Source organism: Cygnus olor, chromosome 3 (assembly GCF_009769625.2).
Source record: "Cygnus olor isolate bCygOlo1 chromosome 3, bCygOlo1.pri.v2, whole genome shotgun sequence".
NCBI classification, from domain to species: Eukaryota; Metazoa; Chordata; class Aves; order Anseriformes; family Anatidae; genus Cygnus; species Cygnus olor.
Window position 1 is genome coordinate 15,851,135 of NC_049171.1, and position 21,715 is coordinate 15,872,849.

Below are 21,715 nucleotides of genomic sequence, written 5' to 3' on the forward strand. Positions count from 1 at the left end.
ATCACGCTGCCAGCAAAGCCAGGAGCAGGAGATGTTTGGGGCTTCCAGCACGACTGTGATGGCTGGACTCCCCAGAGGAGCAAAAATAAGTACAGAAATGCCCCTGAGTCCTACCTGAGCATGAATATCTTCTGTCCTTCTGGGCTCACAGCAAAATCCCAGCAATGAGCAAAAGGTCTTTTACTCACCGAGGCCAAGCCAGAAAGCTCGGTGCGTGCCACTTTGCCACGAGCCCTCTGTATACCTACCACCAGTTACTGCCAGAAGCAATGTTCCCAGCGCACGTCACCCAAACAGCAGAGAGCAGCCTGGGTTTTTCACTGCAAACCTTCTGAAGGGGTGCAAACCCCTGTGAGCAGAGCTCCTGATGGGATGCTCTCAGCGCATCAGTTAGGGCTGCAAGAGAAGGAACGGCTCCGTAGAGATGCCCTGCCTGGTTCAAACCTCCTTGGGAGTGGACTCGGTGTTAATAAAAAGGGGAAAATGTGCGATGCGCCTATCTGTAGGGCAGTGGTGCTCTTCAGCAGAGAAAGAGCATGGTGAAATATAATAAACACTCCTTATATCATCTGAGCTGCCTGCTTCACAGGGGTAAATTTTGCACCATTTGTCTTGCCGTGCTCGCTTACAGAACAGAACAAGCGTGTCCGAGACCCATTATGGTCCTGAATCTGTAGCACGGTGCCCTGGGGACTGCAGGAGCCCCGAGCAAATGAACAGCATCAGCCAGGCAGCCAGCGCTGCTCTACTGCCCTGAGATGGGCTGACACGCAAGAACCGCTCCCATATGGGTGAAAGATTTTTTTATTACAACAGCCAAAGCGTCGGATCGGTCACTGATGCCTTCTGCCCTGGAGAGAGACAAAAGGATCAGCCCGGAGGGATATCGCGAGCTTCGTGCTACGAGAGGTTTTGCTTGGAGACACTGTTTTACTGCTCTGGGTGACCCTGCTGGAGCAGGGGGATTGGACTGGATGATCTCCAGAGGTTTTTACCAACCTCAGCCATCCTGTGACTCCATGAACTAGCTTCCCTATCCTTCTTCCCATTGCCAGGTAAAGACGAGAGCCATGGGGAGGTCCTGCCCCGTGGGGCACTTCAACAACTGCCGTGCCTCAAAAAGCCAGCAGCTGTTTTCTGAGGCTGGGTCCTCCACTGCAATTTGATCCTTATGTTAAAAAAGGGCAGGAAGCCCAACTAAAAGCTTCAGTCCCTAAAGGCCTGTGCTGTCACACGTCACGGACACACCCTTGAGTGAAAAATGCATTGGACTCTTCGTCAGCTTAATATATATATATAACCTTCTGGTTAGGAGGAAGCCCTCCTGTCTCCTTGCCGATGCCCCTCTGGCTCACCCTGCACTGCTGGCGTGGCGTGGAGAGGGGCTTCTCCAGCTCCCACCAGCCCATTTAATGCACACACGGATTTAAGAAAGCTCAGGAAGATCCCAGAGCAAACAGCGCTGCAAGTGGGAACGTAAAGGAGTCCTCCAGACCTCGTTTTGCCCGGGGACGGCCACCTGAGCCGTGTGGAGAAATGTCCGGCTGCCCGGGCCTGGGACAGACAATGAACTCCGCGGCGAGGAGCAGCTTGTGTTGGATGTTTTAACGGCAGTATCCTAAGCAACGAGCACTGCAGCAGAGGAGGGGCAGGATGCACAGCACGTTGCTATAGCTATCCGGCCCTGCCGGGCACGCTCACGTGAGCCCCGCTTCCGCCCCGCGGCCTCGGCCTCGGCCTCACCGGTGGCGGGCTCGGGGCCGGGAGCAGCACCTCACGACGGAGCTGAAGGGTGACGAGGAGCATCTCCACGTCTCTCGAAGTTAATAACGGGAGCAGCTGGGCGGAAGAAACTCAATAAAACGCCGAACATTCCCCTGCAGCCTGCGGAGCAGGGACAGCAAGGCCTGGCTGCAGGAGGAGCTGCGGTTACTTCCTCGCCGCGAGACCTAGCGAAGGGAAAGGCAAAAGGGAAACCTAGCAAGCCCAGAACAAACAGAGCTAAACAAATAAACGGGCTTTTCCACTTTTTTTTACTTTCAATGACTAATCACTCTTTTATCTAAACGAGCAACGCCGCTTACTCGCAACTTAGTTTTGAGCTAAGCCTTTTCCAAAAGCTCATTTAAAAGCGGTCGGAGGGAAGTAACCCCCACCTGCATCACCCCCACTTTCAGTTTCGGAAAACCCAGCGGTATTTTCAGGACGAACGCCCTTCGGAAAGGCAGAGCGATGTGCGCAGAGCCCCGCCGCTGTGAAAGTTTCACCATCAACACACACACAGGCACTGGCAACGCGCCCTTGCAAACCCAATTCTGGGAAGGCAAACGGACAAGAGCTATAGATAACCCACCGCCAGCTCTCCCGAGAAAGATATAATTACGAAGGCTCCAATCCTGCGAATAGCTATGCGAGAGGAACACTGCAGGATGGCACATTGATTTCATGGGGCCAGCTGCACTGAAACCTTAGAAATTCACTTAGAGGGCTCTGGATTCCTCGTGTCTCTTCAAGTCGCTTTCCTCGGGATTATATTCCTGATTAACGCAGGAAATCACTTAGGCTGTGGACATCGAGCATCAAGCCGAGAGCCATTTGGGGTTCAAGCTGCCTGCCTGCAGTGCAACCCCATCACCCCACTGAGGGCACGCCGACAGAAACCCCCAAATTGCTGCAAAACAAATTGAAAACGGGCTGTGGGCAGAAAGGGAGACCTGCGCTAGGACCAGCAAATCTGGCAGCTCCTCGGGAGCTCTCTATAACGTTTTCCAGCTCAGAAAGGAGCTTGTTACTGTAAAGGGCAAATATTCCCCAATGCAATAAGAAAAGCACAGAAATATTTCGAGCAAATTAGGAAATTAGGTTAATTTGGGTGGGAGCAGTTCGGGCAGGGACGCAGCTTGTTATTTGAGACAGGAAAAGACAACCATGAGTGGATTTTCCTCTTCTCCTCCCTTTGCCCTTTTTTTTTTTCTTTTTAATGAAACCAAGGGAGAAGGAGGCAGCCTTCTTCTGTCTTCAGATGCTGTGTGAAGTTGGCAAGGCTTAAAAAAAATACAGTTTGTTTACACAGGATTACACTGCGAGGAGAACGTGTCGTCAGCACAGCGTCTTAGCATACAAGGTCTTTTTCTGAGCAGGTTGGGCTGCACGGGGGAAAACCCACGTCACCTTAAGGTAAGGTACAATTGTGATAGGTAAATTAAAATAAACCTCCGGGAGCACGGGCTTGCGGGAGAGGTGCCTGCCACGAACCGGGAAACGAGGGAAATGTTGCAACCGCACGGTTCCCAAAGGTCAGGGAGGGAAGAAAAGTGACAAAAACCAGCGCAGGGCAGGGCAGACGGAGCGATAAAATCCAAATCACGGACTTGGCAGGCTCGTTGTTGGATTTTACAAGTTTCACGTGAGGCATTTGTTAACTGATTAAGCTAAATCACATCCAGCCCCGGTGCTGGCCACCCCCAAAAGTTTCCTTCGTGCAGCAGTCCATCACAGAGCCCTCCATCCACCTGCCACAGCCCATGTCAGGCCCCATGCTGAACGCCTTGCTGCACTAGGAAGGAGGCAACAGCTTGGGCTCTTCTCCTCTGGTGTGCTGAGCCACCAGCAGAAAGTCCCTCAAACGTTATAGGATTTCCAATATTGACTTTGTAAAAGTCAGGTTGGCTTGCATTAAAGGGTGTGTACGTGCTCATCCGAATGACAAATGTCAGCGTCCCGCTTCTTTACGCGTCTGTCCTCTCTGCAGAACGATCACGGCACCGGGAGGAAGGAAGCTGGATCCAATTCCTCCTTCTGCATCGCAAGAATTAGCCGAAATGTGGCAGCGCCAAGTGCCTGACGACTGCACCTGAGCAAAGCCCGTCGCATCGGAGCCACTCACGCGGAGAAGATGAAGAGTTTGGGGACAAAGACACTTGCAAAAGAGATAGTGACAGACGATAATCAGCCCTCAGAGGCTGGTCTGCGAGATCATCATCGCTGCTGATGGTGCTTAAACGGAAATAAAAATGGGATCTGACATCCTGCCTCTCCCTAGCCGCAGGTACCGTGCTGAGATAGGGGGCTTTGAGGAGCCAGGGGGATCTCGGGGTAGCTAATCGAGGTTGTCTTCTTTCAAAGAGTGGAAAGAAACTTTTTTCTTTTTTTTTTTTTTTTTTAAAAGAAAGCCTCCCTTTATCTTACATAAGAGTTATGCTTACTAAGACGATGATGAAAACTGTGGTTTTGGAGGTACGCCAACTGGCTACCTCGAACAAAAATTCAGCTGACATTTGTTTAGATGCTTAATTAAAAATACTGAACCACTGGGGGGAAAAAAATAAAGAGAGAAATACTGCTTGTCACTAACATTTTCATTGACCAAATAACACGGTTATTGCTAACAATTTCTACTATTCAATTTCTGGTTCCCCAAACCTCCAATCTAATAAACCCGCATCCATTTCTTTTATTCATCTGGCTTTCTAAACAAACTTTCTCTCCACTGCCATTTTTTGGTGGTGGTGGGGTGTTTTTGTGTTTTTTTTTGTTTTTTTTTTTTCTTTTTTCTAATATATCACCATTTTAATAGAGGACAAAAGCCACTGGTTAACTTGCTTGAAAAGACACACTCCACAGTGAACAAATCCTACTCAAAACACTGTCTGTTCTCGTTCCCCTTAATCCACTAACCTAATTGTTTCACACCTTTATTTTCCTGTCTACTGAATGAAAAAATACCTAAGTCAAAAAATCTGAAAGCAAACTGAGTGTTTAACTTTTTTTCTTGCAGAAAACCCCATAAAATAACAGCTCTGTAAACTAACTAATGAGAGAAGCATCCCACCAGCACGGCCGGAGCCCACAGAGCTCAGGCAGAAGACGTCTGCTGGACCCTCCTGGCAGCCTACAAGAAAGGGAGAGCTCCAAACCAGAGGGATCAGCTGGGAACCCCCTAATCCAGGCCCCTTACGACATTTTTAGGGGGACAAAGAGCACCCAGGTGAAAATCCTTTCTGTCCTCTGGCATTTCTGTGCAGCGTTCAACACCTGAATGGGACTCATGAGAGAGTTACCCCCTAAGATCTCCCACTCAGATAGCACTATCTTTGTTGTAGCAAAGATAAATAACGTGTGCGGTTAGGTTTTATTGCATCAGGCCCTGGACAGACAAGCTCTTCTGGGTCCAGCCATGCCAGAGTACTGCCCTCTGCTGGTTTTTGATTTTCCATTAGTTATTCTGGTCTCTGACGAGCCACTGGGCTATGCCTGATGTCAACCACTGGTCAGCTCCACTTCTAACCCAACATTTTACCCACTTCTGCACTACATCTTTCACAATCCGAGATCCACCCTAGCCACCAGGATGACATTTTTTTAATGTCCCCTTTCCCAAGGATGGCATTTGTGTTTTCCTGGAAATTTGCAGCGACTTTTCTGCGCGAGGAGAAGGTATCCTGTGTGAGAAGCCCTGTCAACAAGACCTTTCCGCAAGCGGCCCGTTTGCGCAACATCAATGCGATAATTTATCATTTATTTTTTCCTCTTTGGAGAAACAGGAAAAAAGTGTTTAAAGGACGCGGCGGTGGTTGAAAGGAGGGGAGTGCTGATGGAGGGTAGGGTACTGACTGGAAGTTTCTGAAGTGGTGTGTTCTCCCAGCATCTGCAGACATCTCCTTTCAGCACACAAGAGCGAGGCTGCTTCCCTTAGCCTTGAAGCCTGTGAAGAGCACGTTGCTTGTAGGATGCACGTTAAAAGGGGAAGGCCAGTGAACATCCAACCTCTGGGACCAGGAAAGTCAGCCGCAAATTGATATAAATATTTGGAGTCATGTAAGAATAGACAATACCTTAAAAGCATTTCGGGTACTCATTCCCTCGTGGTCAATATTTTATTTTTTTAGCTCCTTGACCCAGAGAAGACAGATCATGACTTGCCAAGTTTATCCAGAGACCTCCCTGTCCCCCCTCCAACATTCACGACTACCACAACAGCAGCAGCAAACATCAATCGTGCTCCCGAAGGAAGGTCAGCCCCTCTATTTCCTCTCCGCAACGCCAACATTTCCAACGGCACGAGGGGCGGCGAGGACAGACGGACATTTATTCTGATACTCCAGACACCAATCTCGGGCGTTTTGGTGCAGAAACGCTCTGCTTTGGAAAAGGAAAGGAGACACATCTAAGGACGGCCCTGGCGAACAATAGCGTGCTGCCCCGGCGCGCTCGGCTTTGGAGCGACTCCAAGCAGGGTGGGGACTGTACGGAAGCAGACAAAAGCGTCTGTGGGGTTGGGATAGAGATCTGCGTGGAGGAAGCGCTTCCTCCATCCTACAGCCCACAGAAAGGACGAGAGCTTTAAATAGCCCTCCTCCAGAGCGCTGCTGAAGACCGAAAGGGTTGTCATCGAAAGAAAGTCCTAAGGTCCAGAGCCAGGCTTGGACCCCCCAAGGACATCCTCTGTTGGACAAGAAAAAGCACGGATTGGGGCAGAAGCTGGAAAAAGCCCTACAGTTACCTTCAGCAATGCCATCCCAACATCACACTGTTCCTCAGCCCCATTTATCCTAAAGCATGGAGGCATTCCCCTGCTCCACTCATCCCTCTTGGAGCTCCCCACCTCCACATCCTTCTAACTCCCGTGTGGCCACGCGTGGACCATAGCCACCCGAGCAGCACAACGGGTAGGTCTGGCAACCCGGGGGCACAGCACTGATATGAAAAGAATTGGCGCTGAGCAAAAAAACACCCTTTCCCTGATGAATATCCATGGAATACTTGCTTCGGTTGGACACAACGGGATCACAGAGTGCAGAAATGTGGATTTGCAGACCACCCAGGTCTTTTCTCTGTACGTTATGGCATCGGTTATCTGATCTGACCTGAAGCTGGAGGAGGTTCCCTCTGAACATCTGGGAGCTGTGCGGGTGACGGAGCCCTGGCACGGGACTCAGTGCGCGTGCTTGGCTGTTGCACTGCTCGCATGCCCTATTCTCCGTCCTGAGCACCAGCCCTGGTCTGTTGGTTTCCAGCACGTTTAGTGTACTGGAGCACACACTGCCCGATAGAGGAGGACTTGAGCTGTGCCCAAGCTGTTGAAATCTACTTCTCAGGCGCCTTCAGTGGGCTGGAAGATTTAATAGTGGAAAATGAGGGAGAAATAGGAAGGAAACCACAGGTTTGGAAAACGTCGGGCTAGACAGCTTGAGAAGCAATGTGGGAAAAATCTATTCCAAATTATATTCAAGAAACAAAAACAAAGATAGAGGCAGGTCAGAAAGAGCAGAGCTGTGCACACAACCCTGCCTCGCTCTCTGGAAAGGAACGACGCTGCTTTGACATGGAATTGAACAAACAAACTTCAGCTTCCCGGAGGAAAAAATTAGTTCATGAATGGCTTTGCACAAAGCAATTACCCACCGGCTTGGAACAGACGGCTGTGGTTTCAACCTGCCAAGATAGCCATCAAAGCTGCACTCGTTCCAAAACCGGGAGAGATTAGTTATCTGCTCCTCCCTGGTTTTACAAGGGAGAGAAGGAGTTCGAACTATTTGTCATAGCAATTATCTGCCCGGGTCTGGGTTCACTGGACAACAAAGTGCACTTTGTAAAAGTGCAGTAGTTATAAAACTCCCAGGTTATCTCCAGTAATTCGTATTAGGGCAATACCGTGAGCACTCAGCTGAGGAGACAGCTTTGGTGTGCTGAAATTAGACAAAGCACAACAAGAAACAGCCCGCGGCAACACCAAATTCGTGGCTGGGCGAGAGGCAGGGAGGTGTGAGCGCCAAGGGCTAACACACAGTCACCCCAGTCAGGCTTTCATGGGATCTGATTCCTCTAACAGCTCAAAATCACTTCCCAACGTCCAGCCCAAAGGTACCCACTGCTCGTTACAGCGTTTGATCTGGTCCCAGCATCACCTTGTATAGAATTTACCCTCTGCTATGCACGGTTACAGAGCACCATCACTCCCACGTCACTTTTAGCTCTCCTGCCTTACCGACCAGGCTCCTCATCCCCTCCCATTAAGATGTGTTCCTTTCTCTGCATCCCCGGCCACCAAGACCGCCCGCACCACCTTGGACGAGGTCTCGCCCCTGCTTGCCCAGTGGCACCGAGTCTCCTTGACTGCACTGGGAACCCATCCAAGAAGGGGATTTGGCTTTTCCAGGGAAGCCTCACCCCGGTGGCTTGGGTCAGCCTGTGCTCAGCTGTAGCCAGGCTCTTCGCTGTGCTTCCAGCTGAGCAGCTTCTCCCCCGGTTACAGGCAGGGGTGCCGGCTGCCCATCCCTAGGCGCATTAGCTGGACGGCACAGACTTCCCCCAAATTCTGTGCGTCTTCTGACTTCCATGCCCAGGGTTAACCACCTCTCTCAAAACATCCCGACCTTCTTTTACGTTAATGGCAACTCCGTGGCATCAGACATTTGCTCCGTTCCCTCCCAAGTGCAGCTACACTGATCCTCTGATAAGGTCTAATGGAAGAGATGCGAAGCTCAGTGGAAAAACAGCGTAAGAAATAATGTTCCAGCTTGTTTCTGGAACATCTCCACATGCAGTACGAGTTACACAAGGAGTTTCCAGTCCCTTCTCCAGCTCCAAGTGTCCCGCGACCAGGGAGGACCCCATTTGCCACTGCGAGGGCAGGCAATAGTGGTGCATTTGTTTAAAATAAATAAATAAATAAAAAGCCAACACCCAGGCTTGTACGAAAACAAACAAACAAATCTAACCACAGCCTTAACTATGGGAGACCACAATCACTCTCTGTTTGCTGTTCGGTTGGATCTGTGTACTGGAAAACATTCTCAGCAAGTGCAGCTCCTCACATCCACATATTTGTATTTTATACATAATCCAGCTGTTGTTGTGGTTGTTTTTTTTTTTATTTCTTAAGTGGGAGATTCAGACCTGCCCTACCAGAGGAACAGCTGTAACGAGCAGAGAGGCCATCAGGCAGTTTGCTTGGGAAATAAAAACGTCCCTTTGCTAGAGCAGCGAAAAGGGAAAAGGCTGCTGAAAATACCACCGAGTGCTACTGGCAGGCTGGGGTGTGCCGGGAGCTGCTGTTCTCATGCACGCTTACACACACAGGGCACTTGCAGACAGGAAGAGTGCAGAAAAAAGAAAAAAAAGTGCTTTTCCTTTTGATAGCCAAGAGAAATGTGCCCTTAGCTGCTTCTCCCCATGGCCATGACAGTGGTGGCACAGGCACAGACCCTCCCCTGTGGTAGCTAAAAGCAGCTGCACTTCACACCCTCTGGAAAACATAAAGACATCAGAGAGGGGCACCAGGAGAGCAAATGGATGGGGAGAAACTGCTGAAGTACCCTGAAGTCTGATCGTTCACCAAAAACTGGGGAGAGACACCTGGATGTGGGTTACGGGGCACCACGCAGGTGGCTTCGGCCAGGAGCAGCCAGAGAAGCAAGCCCGGCTGCTCAGCTCCGGTGGCTTCCAACACACAGGTCTTGAAAGAGCTTTGAAAACCCACAGGCTTCAGCATGCTGCTTAATAAAACGCGTATGTAGAAATAGTCCTAATCCATAGATCTACTTCCCCTGTGCAGCGTGGCTGTATGTCTCAAGAGGAGCTGCTCTTTCCAGCGAGCCTTTCCATGCATGCAACTTGCTTTTACGAATCAGGAGCGTGTGTGCGCCCTCACCAGTGGGCACCCTGGCTGAAAAGAGCCCATCGCCATGCCAAAAAGCTGGGAATTCAAGTGGAAGGGCAGATAACAGGACCTGGGCACTGCAGTGCCCGCGGACAGCTGGGGAGCACCCCAGGGAGGTGCTGAACGCCCGGTGCCATCAGCATCCCTCAGCAAGCTGGAGGCCCTCTCCAAATCCATCCCGGGCATCCGAGGAGAGGAGCCAGGGACAAAGAGGAGGTGCCTGACAAACAGCAGCACGTGGTAAGGCTAAACAACGCAGTGCCTGCTTGCTCTGCTTCGAAAGCTTGCAGAAAATTGCCTCGCAGCCCATAAAACATCATTCGATTTATCCAGACTGAAAACACTAGATGCCTTATGTCTTTAGCTTGAATAACACTTTTCCCCCTGTGGACACAGGAATTTTGCTTACCTTCATCAAGCAGCAGTGCCAAAAGTTGTTCAAGTACTGTATAAAGAGCAGCTAAGAAACATCGCAGCCTTTGGCAACAAGCAAATGCAGATTTTGGCACCGGTCCTCACAGGAACGAGCTAAAGCACAGCACAGCAACCCACAAGGAGAAGCTGGTGACCTGCGTGGACCAAGGTCTCCTGTGCTTCTCCAAGGACTGGAGCAGGCTGTACATAGGCATGGCTAGGCTGATGCATAATTTCTAGAAAATCCACTTCCCTGCTTTATTTTTATTTAACAAATTGAAACCCTAAGTGTCCAATTTCAGGCTCAGTCACAACTCTCCCACTAACCAAATTGGCTACTCAGATCATTAGTGCACTTGAGGACAACTTCACATCCTTCTGTTTATGCTCTGCTAATCTCTACTTTTCTCTCAGTCTGATAATAAATACAAAAAAAATCCATTCCACTTTCAGTTTCTGGCTGGAGAAAGTTTCAAGAGTTCAAAAGCTACGGGGACTTTTTTAATTAGAAATGTTATTCTCCATATATTTTTGGTAAAGAAATCCACTGGGTTTAGGTAATTAAACAGATCTGAAAAATTAAATATGCAACAACTTAAACCTACTATCTCTGCTTCTAACTACTACCAGCCTTGCCTAAGGAGCAGATTTGCAGGGAAAGTTATGCATCGAAATGCAGGGGCCAAGTGATGCAGAGGTGCTAAAGACACATCAAGGAGAGCAGGGGAGGTAATGCCTAAGTCAGTTATGTAAGTGGGGAGGCATGGGGTGAAAGGACAGGAGGACGCTGCGGGACGGACGGCCGCGAGCTTCTGAAAGCTGATAAAGAGCTTTGGCAGGAACCAGCCGTCCCGCTGGAGCAGGCCCCAAAACGGGCGTCGATGCTTTCCCTGCACTCTGTTTTTTAATGCTGATTTATTTTTGTTTTCTTAGTTTGCTGCTGAAGTGCCCACGGACAATGATGCTGTTAAGCTCTTATTATAGCATGAGATTAGTCTGGGTTTCAGTTTCTGCTGAGCCAGCTCATTTCCTTCTACATTCGTATACAGGATCAGATGCTAAAACATAAATGGGCAGTGATCATAAAAGCATAAAAAAGGAGATTTTTCATGTAACAGCAGTTAAAATTTTTCTTTTTCACAGCTTTAGCCACAACTGTTCAATAGCCTGCTCCACGTCTAATTACAGTACATTAAAGAGGCATGGAGCGATTGCGTAGTCTTTTCTTTAATAACAAAAACACACAACACACCCCAAAATATCAAAAAACAACAACCGACTAACAACAAAACTGGCCCAACCGGAGAGATGAGAAGCCTCCAGAGAAGCCAAACAGAAAAATTACTTTATCCCCCTGCCATCCTGTAAGCGTGACTGCGGCGCTGGTTTCACATGCCAAATTGGATTGCAATTAGTCACAAAAGTTCAGCATGAGTTAAAACCGCTGGATGCGCCTGAGAGCATCCCCGTGCTGTTCCTCCCACCCAAAGAGGAAAACCAAGTGGATGAATTACTCACCTTCCATAAAAATCCACCTCTGCTCTGTGACTCTGGTTCAACAGGCATCCCTCCCTGCCCAGGTCTGTCCCAAATGTCCCCAGTCATGCCACTGAGGGAGCATCTCCTCCCCGCACATTGGCACCCAGTGCTGGTGGATGCACCCCTACGAAGCACAGGGCCAGGCAGCACACAAAGTCACGGCTTCTCAGGCTTTTTTGGGGGGAAACACAGAAGCACATCGGTACCGCTCTGTAAAATGAGGCGGTGAGCGACTGAATGAAGCCACCTCACTTCCTTGCTCAGCATAAAGCTTTGCAGAGTGCAACAGACACACGGGGAAGGCCATGGGAGGCAGCTAACCCGCAAAGAGCTGGTGAGCTGTGAAGCAGAAACATGCGACGTAAATATACAGCTGATATATATGCCAGCAGGAACCGAGTTATGATGAGAAATCGTTGATAAAACTTAGAAGGGGTTTCAGAGCAATCTTTCCAAATCATTGGCTTCTGGATTTGAGAGAAGCAAGGCAGAGCAATGCACAGAGTAAAATTCATTTAGCTCCCAGGGATAAGAAAGAAAGGGTCCCTGCTGGCAGCTTGGACAGAGCTCTGTGCTGTCTGAATTTCTCTGCAACATCTCACTGACCACAGGCACTGACTAAGCAAGGGAAGTCTCATTCCTGCGTGTATGGGGCAGCCAAAACGATGCAACTTCCTACTGCATTTATCAGCTTATTCGTAAGCACTTGATTATTACAAACGTTTTCAGCATGTGTGCCCACTGCGCCATTACGTTTCCTTAAAAAAAATGAAGAAATAGATAAATGAATGAAGCAACACGGTAGGGAATGGTGCAGTGCCACAGCTGAAAGTGAAGCTCCCAGCATGTCCCCCCACCTGCCCTCGCATTCCCCGCAGTTTCGATCGGGCGCTGCCTTTCTCACTTCCCTTCGGCAGCGGTTTCAAAGCCTCGGTGCTAGAGGGGTCAGAGCACCCAACTGCATCAGATCCGCTGCCACAAGGCTACGTTAGCACCGGAGGCTGCCGGTTCTTTGATTTGGGGTCTATTTTGGTGGATTTCCGATCGCTGCGCCATTGCTGTGTTACTGACCTGCTTCACCCCGGCCCAGGGGGGACACCCGCCGCTCTGCTCGCCCCTCACCTGTCCCCTCGGTGTCCCCGGGTCAGGAGGGGGCTTCTCGAGGCTGACACAGACGGCCCATGGCTCCGGCTGCCCCAACCACCACAGCCCTGCGCTCACCAGGAAGTGCAGGCTTGTGGGGAGCCTATTTTTAGATTCTTCTTCTTCTTTTTTTTTTTTTTTTTTAAATGTACAAAGCCACTTGTTCATTCTCACTCCGCCCAGCAATGGGTTTCACATTTTGCTTTCTTACTATAGTCAGAATTTGGAAGGAACCATAAGATCCCATATATTTGCACCATCACCTTTAGAAGCCCCATTCCCACCCAGACAAAGCAGGAGCCTCTGAAACCAAATATTCTGTGAGGAACTGCATGCTGTGGTGCTGTGAAAGCCCAAGGAGAAGCCCCAAACTTTCATTTCAGAGGCACAAGCTGAAGGTTTCTGAAGCAATCGAGGACTTGGCTGCTGGCTGCTGCCCAGGCTGGATTTCAGATGTGGTGGGACAACAGGTCTTATATGGTAACATGGGTTCACATATGGGTTCAATGGGAATTGCTGGTACAACACTTAGCTTCCCTCTACAGTAGAATAAGCACAAAAATTCGAAATTATACAGTATCCTGAGTTGGAAGGCACCCACAAGGATCATTGAATCCAACTCTTGGCTCCACACAGACCCTATCAGACCCTATATCTGAGAGCGTTGTCCAAACACTTCTTGAACTCCAGCAGGCTCAGTGCTGTGCCCACTGCCCTGGGGAGCCTGTCCCAGTGCCCGACCGCTCTCTGGGTGCAGAACCTTTCCCTAACACCCAGCCTGACCCTCCCCTGTCCCAGCTCCATGCCGTTCCCTCGGGTCCTGTCGCTGTCCCCAGAGAGCAGAGCTCAGCACCTGCCCCTCCGCTCCCCTCGTGAGGGAGCTGCAGGCCGCCATGAGGCCTTCCCTCAATCTGCTCTGTTCTGGGCTGGACAAACCAAGGGACCTCAGCTGCTCCTCACATCTTGCCCTCCACTTCCTTCAGCATCTTTGTAGCCCTCCTTTGAACACTCTCTAATAGTTTTATGTCTTTCTTATATTGTGACACCCCAAACTGCACACAGTGCTCAAGGTGAGGCCACACCAGCGCAGAGCAGAACCGGACAATCCCTTCCCTCATCCAACTAGCAATGCTGTGCCTGATGTACCCCAGGCTATGGCTGGACCTCCTGGTGGCCATGGTGCTCTGTTGGCTCATACTCAACTTGTTGTCAACCAGAACCCCCAGGTCTCTTTTTGTGGGGCTGCTCTCCAGCCTCTCATCCCCCAGTCTGTACGTACAGCCAGGTTGCCCCGTCCAGGTGCAGAATCCAACACTTGCTCTTGTTAATTTTCAAGCAGCTTGTGATTGCCCAGCCCTCTAATTTGTCATGGACTCTCTGCAAGGCCTTTCTACCCTCAAGGGAGTCAAGATCCCTTTATTTTCCAAGACCGTCAGAAAATCTACCAGAAATGCACAGTTCTTTAAAAAAAAAGAAAGAGGGGCGCACTAGGTTAGTGTATACATATACCTACATCAGCAAGATGTCTGCATTAAAGAGAGCAAAACCCTCAAGGGAAAGTATATTTTTATATTTGTGCCTATGGATTGATGCGGCTACACTACCAGGCTATAACCGCAAAATCACCCATTTTACAGACAGCTTCAGTTTCACCTCAAAGAGAAGCCCCATGCCAGAAGCAGGCCACTTAGACAGGGACATTATAAAAGAGGAATAACTGTTTCAGAGCTCTGAAAACCCCAGTAAATCATGGCGCTGTTTCTAAGACCAATGATTAACAAATGCTGTGCTGGTTCCTCTACAGTTTGCCCTGATGTGCAGCACCAGCTACACACACTCACTGCTTGGTGGGCACATGCTGCTTGGACAGCATGTGTCAGACAGCATTTGGATGACAGTGAACTTGAAACATACAACTGAGTCACTTAAAATTGCAAGAAGGTGTCTGCCTTGGTTTTAGTATCTCACTGTTGTTTGTTTTTTTTTTTACCTCCAAGACAAGAGAAATTCAGTAGCTATGTCATTGTACCAGTGCTCTAGGAAGGACAGGGCACCTTCAAGTATACCAAGCGGCTGTCAGACGCATAGGTGTTGCTTCCAGAACCTCAACAACAGTAACTTGTTGAATTCTGAATATCAATGAATATAAAATTAATGGATGCCTCTATTTAGTAATATTATGAATTTATATTCCTATTTAAGAATATAAGAAGGTGGAATCTAAGACACTTAGGCCACTCCAACCATTCAATGGTCCTCCACACTAGGACAAAATGTAGACTCACTGAAGCCATTTATATATCTTTAATAGTTCAGGAATCATAAAGAATCTTCTGTTAAAGCTGGCAAATATTTCTGTGCATTTTAAGCAGCAGAGCTGAACTCACGAATATCTTTTCGCAGCCCAATCCAACAAATCCGTGGTAATACCCAGGGTTTTATTTTATTAATTAATTTTAATTTAATATTTATTTTGATTTATTAATTTAAAAATGTTATTTTATTGTAATTAAGAAAAAAAAAGAGAATAGTGTCTAGAATGGCCCTGGGCTTTAGCTGTACTGAAGACATTTCACACAAATATCACGGCAAGGCTGCAGGTGTCATTTAGTCACCTTGTCAGTATTTTATCAGCTTTTGCACACTGCCCATTCAACACCCTCTGGAAATGCAACAAGGCATCCTGTACCAAGGTCAGTCAAAAAGCCATATACCAGGTTGCTTAAAAAAAATAACATTATTTGATCTAGGGCAATGGGAGGCATATTTGCTCTGCCCCCATGCCCCCTGCCCCTTGAATGCCCACGCATTCAAGTGCTCTGGCATTCAAGCACCAAGCCCTGTCCTTTCCCACTTCCAACAAAGTCTACAGACTTCTCCAGCAGCAGCCTAATGGACTGTGTTTATTGCTGCATCCTTCACTTTATAGGTCAACATATACCAGAGAGCTAGCAATTCTAAGCTAATCAGATTTCCACGCAGACTGACAAATGGCTCCCAATAAGAATATAAAAAAAGCCATAAAATAAACAATCCCTGTAATCAAGTAGCTCAGGGTAATGCAGTAAGTGTGCAGAAAGCTCTCACACTTTATTAATGCATTTGTTTGCACTTTGCGGCAGCATCCTGGGGGCTGGCAGTGCTGGGGGGTCCCCAACTTGAGCACGAGACGTCTGTCCACATTCTTGCTGGTCTCTGCTCTTTGTGCTCCAACAACAGTGGGATATTTTAAAACAGCATTAGTGACAGTTCTTTGACATACCATGAGTTCACTCACACAGTGCCAAAGCCTGAACTAAAAACAGTGTGAAGATGCTTGCAAGGGAGGTCTTTGCAGCTCTGCTACATTTGGTCCCTTTGAACTCCCGATCCTACACACACAATCATACACCTTACTCCCAAAACAACCTTCCCAGGGATGTGGTAGAATCCCCATCACTGGAAGTCCTCAAGATGCAATTGGACAAGATACTAAATAATTTCATCCAGGTTCCCTTTTCTCACAAAAGGTTGGACCTGATGATCTTTCAAGGTCCCTTCCAACATGGGCTGTTCCGTGTTTCGTGTTTCAGAAAGCTCCCTCATCACTGGAGAAGTTTAATGAGATCACTTCGATACATCCCATCTCTTCATCTCCCCTCACCTGCAGTGGCTGCGGACACTACACACCCCAAGAACCTAGTGAACGAGGTGAGCGAGTGAGCCAGGAGAGGAGGAGATGCTGGACAAAGAGGCAGGTAGAAAATCATGAGTCCCTACTCCATGATGGCCCTCAGGTGGCTTTAAAGGATGACCGGGACTTCCAGATAAAACACCAGTGTTCCTGGAGGTCTGACACCTGAACTGCTGCACAGGTAAAGGGGATAGCAAATCTGCCAAGGTCCCAGATTAGGAGTGAAAGAGAAGCCCTGTGTACACAATACTCTTAATGCAGCTATAAATACGCCCCTCTGAACCAACGTTTTATACGCTGCATTGACACTACTGACTTAATAGGATTTGCTGGGTAGCCTGAACCAGTTCTGCCTGTGCAGGGCAGCCTTGTCGAGCGCCGCAGCAGCATCTTCACAACTCATGCACGTGGGCACGATCGCACATTTTTGGTGTCCCATTCACACTAAGGCAGGAGAATACTGTGAGAAACTCCTGAAAGGGTCTCTGGGAGTTTGCAGGTGGAGAAAACTTTCAAAGTAACAAGCTTACCTCACGGGTAAGTTACAGATTGTTCCATTTCTAATACAAATGCTATTTCTTTCTCCTTTCTAGTCACCCTTTTCTATGATGGCAGAACAAGAAGGAAAACAAAAAAAAAATATATGCATTATAGAACCCTTTATATCATTTCAAGTAACTTAAAATACTAGATTGTTTCCCTACTCTAGTTCATTATGTCATCTCGCTGCCTGTTAAGCAAACAAAACCAATTCTCCCACTAATGAGTCATTATGTTGTCCAAACAACTGTGTAAGATAAGAATTTAAACCTCTCTTACATTACTTGTATTCCTAATAAAGAAATCCTCCCGTTTGGGTTACTACCTGTTAACCTGAGTACCGGTAACCAAACAAATAATCTTTTACTCTGTATCATGTCTACCACACCGCCTTCGACTCTGTGGTGTTTCACAGCTTCTGGTGGTGCTGAGAATCATACCCAGGTCCTGCCTTGACCCTTAGAGCACCTACAAGATGTAGCCACCATCCCTGCTCCCGATGCTGAGCTGCGGTGCCTTCCTGGACAGGACCGCAGCAATACTTTCTATTGGACACGGGCAGATCAAAAAGATGTTTCCTGGTACCTTATCACACTGTCGATTGCAAATACCCATCCACACATTAGGTACTGCATGCTGCTGGCTCAGGATGAGCTCTCCAGCAAGCCCGTTGCTCCGAGCGTGCTGAGTCTCCAAGGCTTAGGGATGCTGTCCCTCCATGCAGCACTTCCGTGCTTTTCTGGGATGAGGTCTGGCTACTGGCAGCACTGGGAATTTGTAACACAGAAGAAGAAATAATTAAGTTGACCTCAAGCCGGTTCGGTACACTCATTCTGAAACTGAAGTAGCAAAGACGTGACGCATCATTTTTTCCTACCACAGCCTTAACTGTTATGGAAAATGCATTAGCGAAGAAAGGGGCCGGCTCATGAGCTAACCTCACCTGTCTGCCCTGCATCTGCTTCTTCAGCATGTACTGCACGACACTGAAATCATGTACACAGTGTTTGCATGGATATTTAGAAACCCCAAGCAGAAGTGATTGTAAAAGAGGCATGTAGTTTAAAATTTCATTAAAGAAATGACTATAATAAAATCAAAAGTCACTCAATTCACTGGAGGCTGAGTGTTGCCAAGGAAAATTATGAGCCTCCCCCTGAAAATCTCCTTACCTACACGCAACAGCAGCTGGACTTCTTTATTCAGCACATGTACTAGGCCAGAATAAGGTGATCACTGAACAGCTTAAAGCAAAGAGCCTGGCAAAATTTAAGAAGCCTCAACAAACCAAGTGAAACAGTGCTAAGAGGCTTCACCATTTATACCTTGTGCCTATTCCTCTTCTCAGGAAACTTTCTGGAGCAGATGGAAGGGCAACCTGCTCCCTAAGAGCTCCAGTCAGGGTAGATGACAGACTGGTGGCTCCTTCTGCAAAACCCATTTTCTTTATTATTTATTATTTATTTATGCACGAGTGGTAATTCAGCGCAGGGGGAGGGGAAAACAAAGCAGAATGAGAGGTAAGGAAAATGCTTGAATGTTAGATTAGGCAAACTACTCGGCTAGAAAATCTAGATTAAATTAAGCATTCCTGCGAATTTGTAATAGAGGAACAAATGGCTTCCATCTGGAAGCTCAGCAAATTAACTTGGATCCTGGTTAAGAAAACAGCACCAGAGCCTGCTTCCAGAAACGTAAATATCCAGCGTGCATTTGCAATCCAATCACAGGCTAAAAATATAAGACAACGCAGAGTGGAAATCTGATTTTGTGTCTACCCTCTTAATGGGAAATAAAACAAGCGCTCTCTGTAGACACAGCAATCTGGACCCATTCTTCCTGCTCGGCGACAAACTGCAAGATGGGTTTGCACCAAGGAAGTCCTTCAGCTGCTTTGGACTGCAAAGCCACAGCTCACGTGCTGGGGGCTGACTTTCCTCCCTCGTACGCTGCTCCTCCATCTCCTTTTCCATCTCGTGCCCCTGGCTCCTCCACCGCACCGGTCTCAGCTCTCTGTTTATTTTCACCACTTTATCCGGTCCTTGTTATTAGAGTATTCGATCTCCTTATTCTCCGAGAGGATTAGTTTCGGCCTTCTGGCAAAATATGAAGTGCTCTTGCCCTCAGCGTGCAGATGGAGAGCTCAGCCACAGGCTGACGAATGGGGCTAAATCTGGCTCGAAAGAGGACGCTCTCTGTGCCAGTGGGGGGGAGTAGACCAGGAGGGCAATCCGGAGCAGGAGCCTGTTTTAGAAGCTCCCCAGAGGTGCCCACCTCCCTCCAGGCTGCAGGGGAAGCCTGGGGAGACCAGGCTTGGCCTCCGAGCAGCATCCCCAGGGGCCTTCTTTCGACCGCGCAGAAGGAAGGAAGAGCCATTGTAAGTTAATGTCATCCATATGGTTCAAGATACTGCAAAGGAAGTTTTAGGATGTTCTTAATGCCCAGAAGGCATTCATGGAAAAAAAAGACGTTTTTCAGTGGAGGAGATACGGTCACCTGTGATCACAGCAGGCACAGCTGAGAGTTTTAAACTAAAGGAAAAAAAAAAACTCCAGAGAGAGGATAATCAGGAAAATCAGTTAATTTCCACATCTGGTTTTAATAAACAGGAGAATTGGTAAATGTGGACAAAAAAGCACACAGTGTCATCTGAACTTCAGAGAACAAAGGACGTATTAACATCGACAGCGACAGGCAGACAGGATGGTGGATAATCGGCCAGAAATTCACAGATGATGACTAAGAAAGGAGACCAAGTGTTAACACATGGATACTGGGAGCCAGGGCAATACAGCGGAAGAGCCAGGAATGGAGAAGCCAGGAGGCAGAAGAAGATATTAGAAGGACAAGAAACCCTGGAGCAGGAGGGGTATCGGTGCGGGGTGGCAGCTTCGGGGCAGCCCTGCAGCATTGTGTGGGACCGCACCACAGAGCCCAAGGTTTGGTGAGACAAAAATGCTAGCAGGGGTCACCTTACTGGGAACTGTAACTGCCCAAAACATTAAACTGAAGAACCTAATATTAAGAACTGGCCATGGATATTCTTGGAAGCAGCAGAGAGCGGATTTAATCCTCCAGCTGCCGAAGCAGAAAAGGTTGATGTTAACTTAAGACACTGAAAGTACTCACAGAAAGTAACTCTGGAGATGACCACAAGCATGGAGCAATGGTTTAAGTAGAAGAATACTCTGAAATGTAACACAGAAATTAGCATTTTCAATTTTCCATAAGCTTTGAGGAATCAAAGGAACTCGGTATGGAAGTGAACCGGGCAGAAGCGCTCAAGGACAAACTTTTAAGAAGCGTGGTGTCTCTTTTTGGCAAAGATGTAAAAAAACAAACAAACAAACAAAAACAGCTGGTACTTATAACCCCAAGCAAAGTGGGGGTGACTTGCTGGGAATGATTCCCAATCTGACTGGCTAAAAAAAAAATCACCCAAAAAGGGATACTGGGACTCAGCAGAGTGCCTACAAGGAGTGGAATGAAAGGGCTGCTCAGCAGAGACAGCTGTGTCGTGGAGGTCAGGAAGCAAAGGGGTAAAGAGAAATTGCCAAAGTCGAGCTGAATTAGATCACCCAAATAAAAATAAAGAGCAAAGTCCAAAATGTTCTTCAGTGATACAAATTAAAAAAATAAAAGACAGCAAGTAAGGAAAGTGGCAGTCCGGCAGAAGGAGGCTGGTGCCTCTTAAAATGGAAGCAGAAGGGAGAGGAGTTTTTGCTGGAACTGCATCAGGATGGCAAATAGTAGATGGGGAAAAAAACAAGCAAACCACAACGCTGACCAAAAAAACCCCAAACCTCTTAGAACTGCCTGTAAGTTACACTGAAAGTGGGGCAGTTTCTGATCAGAGAGGGAGGTGAACAGCCTCCCAACAGGGCCAGAGTGGTCCCCAGAGGGGACCGGCTTGTTTTTTTCAGGCTGGAAGTCCACTCACCGCACCAGCACAAGGCTGGACTTTGCAATCAGCAGATTCTCGAAAGCTGCTATTTTTAACCGTGCCAACCACCACCACCTCGCAGGGAAACCTAAATGACAGGATGGTGAAAGAGTCTCACGATGCATGGAGAAAAGCATCTTATAAATAAGATTAAATGAGATAATTGCCACCTGTGGCTTCATCACTCAGCACCCCCAGTCAAGACTGCTGTCGGTGCTCTCCTTCACATCCCATTTGGGACCTCAGCACATCAACCCTGCCTGATCTCCTTTGGCAGGAGCTGCACGGAGGCTCCACACCTGGAGGGCTGGAGCAGGGGAGGGTGTTTATTTATGATCACCGATAATCCGATCCCTTTTGAGACAGGCTTGCAAGCAGGACCAAAACAATCCCGGCTGTTGCTGGGTGGGGGCAGTCCGGCTTGTGTTTACCTACCAAACTTTGGTAGCAAATATGCCACGACTGCAAACAAGCATTGCTCTGAACAGCCCTAACGTCACACAGCTGTCTGCCTGGAGTTCATCCCCGAGCTGCAGCATCCCGAGCAGAAGCAACACACATCATTTATAAGCACCGTCAGGACTCCTTCTTCTCCGCATGAAATTAAGAAAAAGGTGATCCGTTTACCTGAGAGCTGTTTCTTCTTGGGATTAAAACAAAAACTGCAGGGTGAAATGGTTTTTAAACCACCTCCCTCTCCAGCACACGTGTCACCATCAGAGCACGGGGCTGCTTTTAGGGACGGAGAAGATATTCCCAGAAAGGAGACATGGTTCTTCCACAGACCGACACCAATTGCTTT

General features: G+C 48.2%; 1 protein-coding gene across 7 annotated transcripts in view; it reads right to left on the reverse strand.

Annotated features, from left to right (window-relative positions):
* Window positions 1-21,715, reverse strand: part of HPCAL1 (hippocalcin like 1) — a 56,028-nt gene that overhangs the window by 6,413 nt on the left and 27,900 nt on the right. Inside the window, exon 1 of one of the 7 annotated variants that reach the window (XM_040551299.1) lies at window positions 21,541-21,673. The exons of 2 other annotated variants lie outside the window; for them this stretch is intronic. The gene's annotated coding sequence lies outside the window, so the exon portion shown is untranslated. Of the gene's footprint in view, window positions 1-11,593; window positions 12,180-12,685; window positions 12,852-21,540; window positions 21,674-21,715 lie in introns of those variants that run through there. 4 more of the 7 variants (XM_040551298.1, XM_040551296.1, XM_040551294.1 and 1 more) reach the window with 4 other exon arrangements.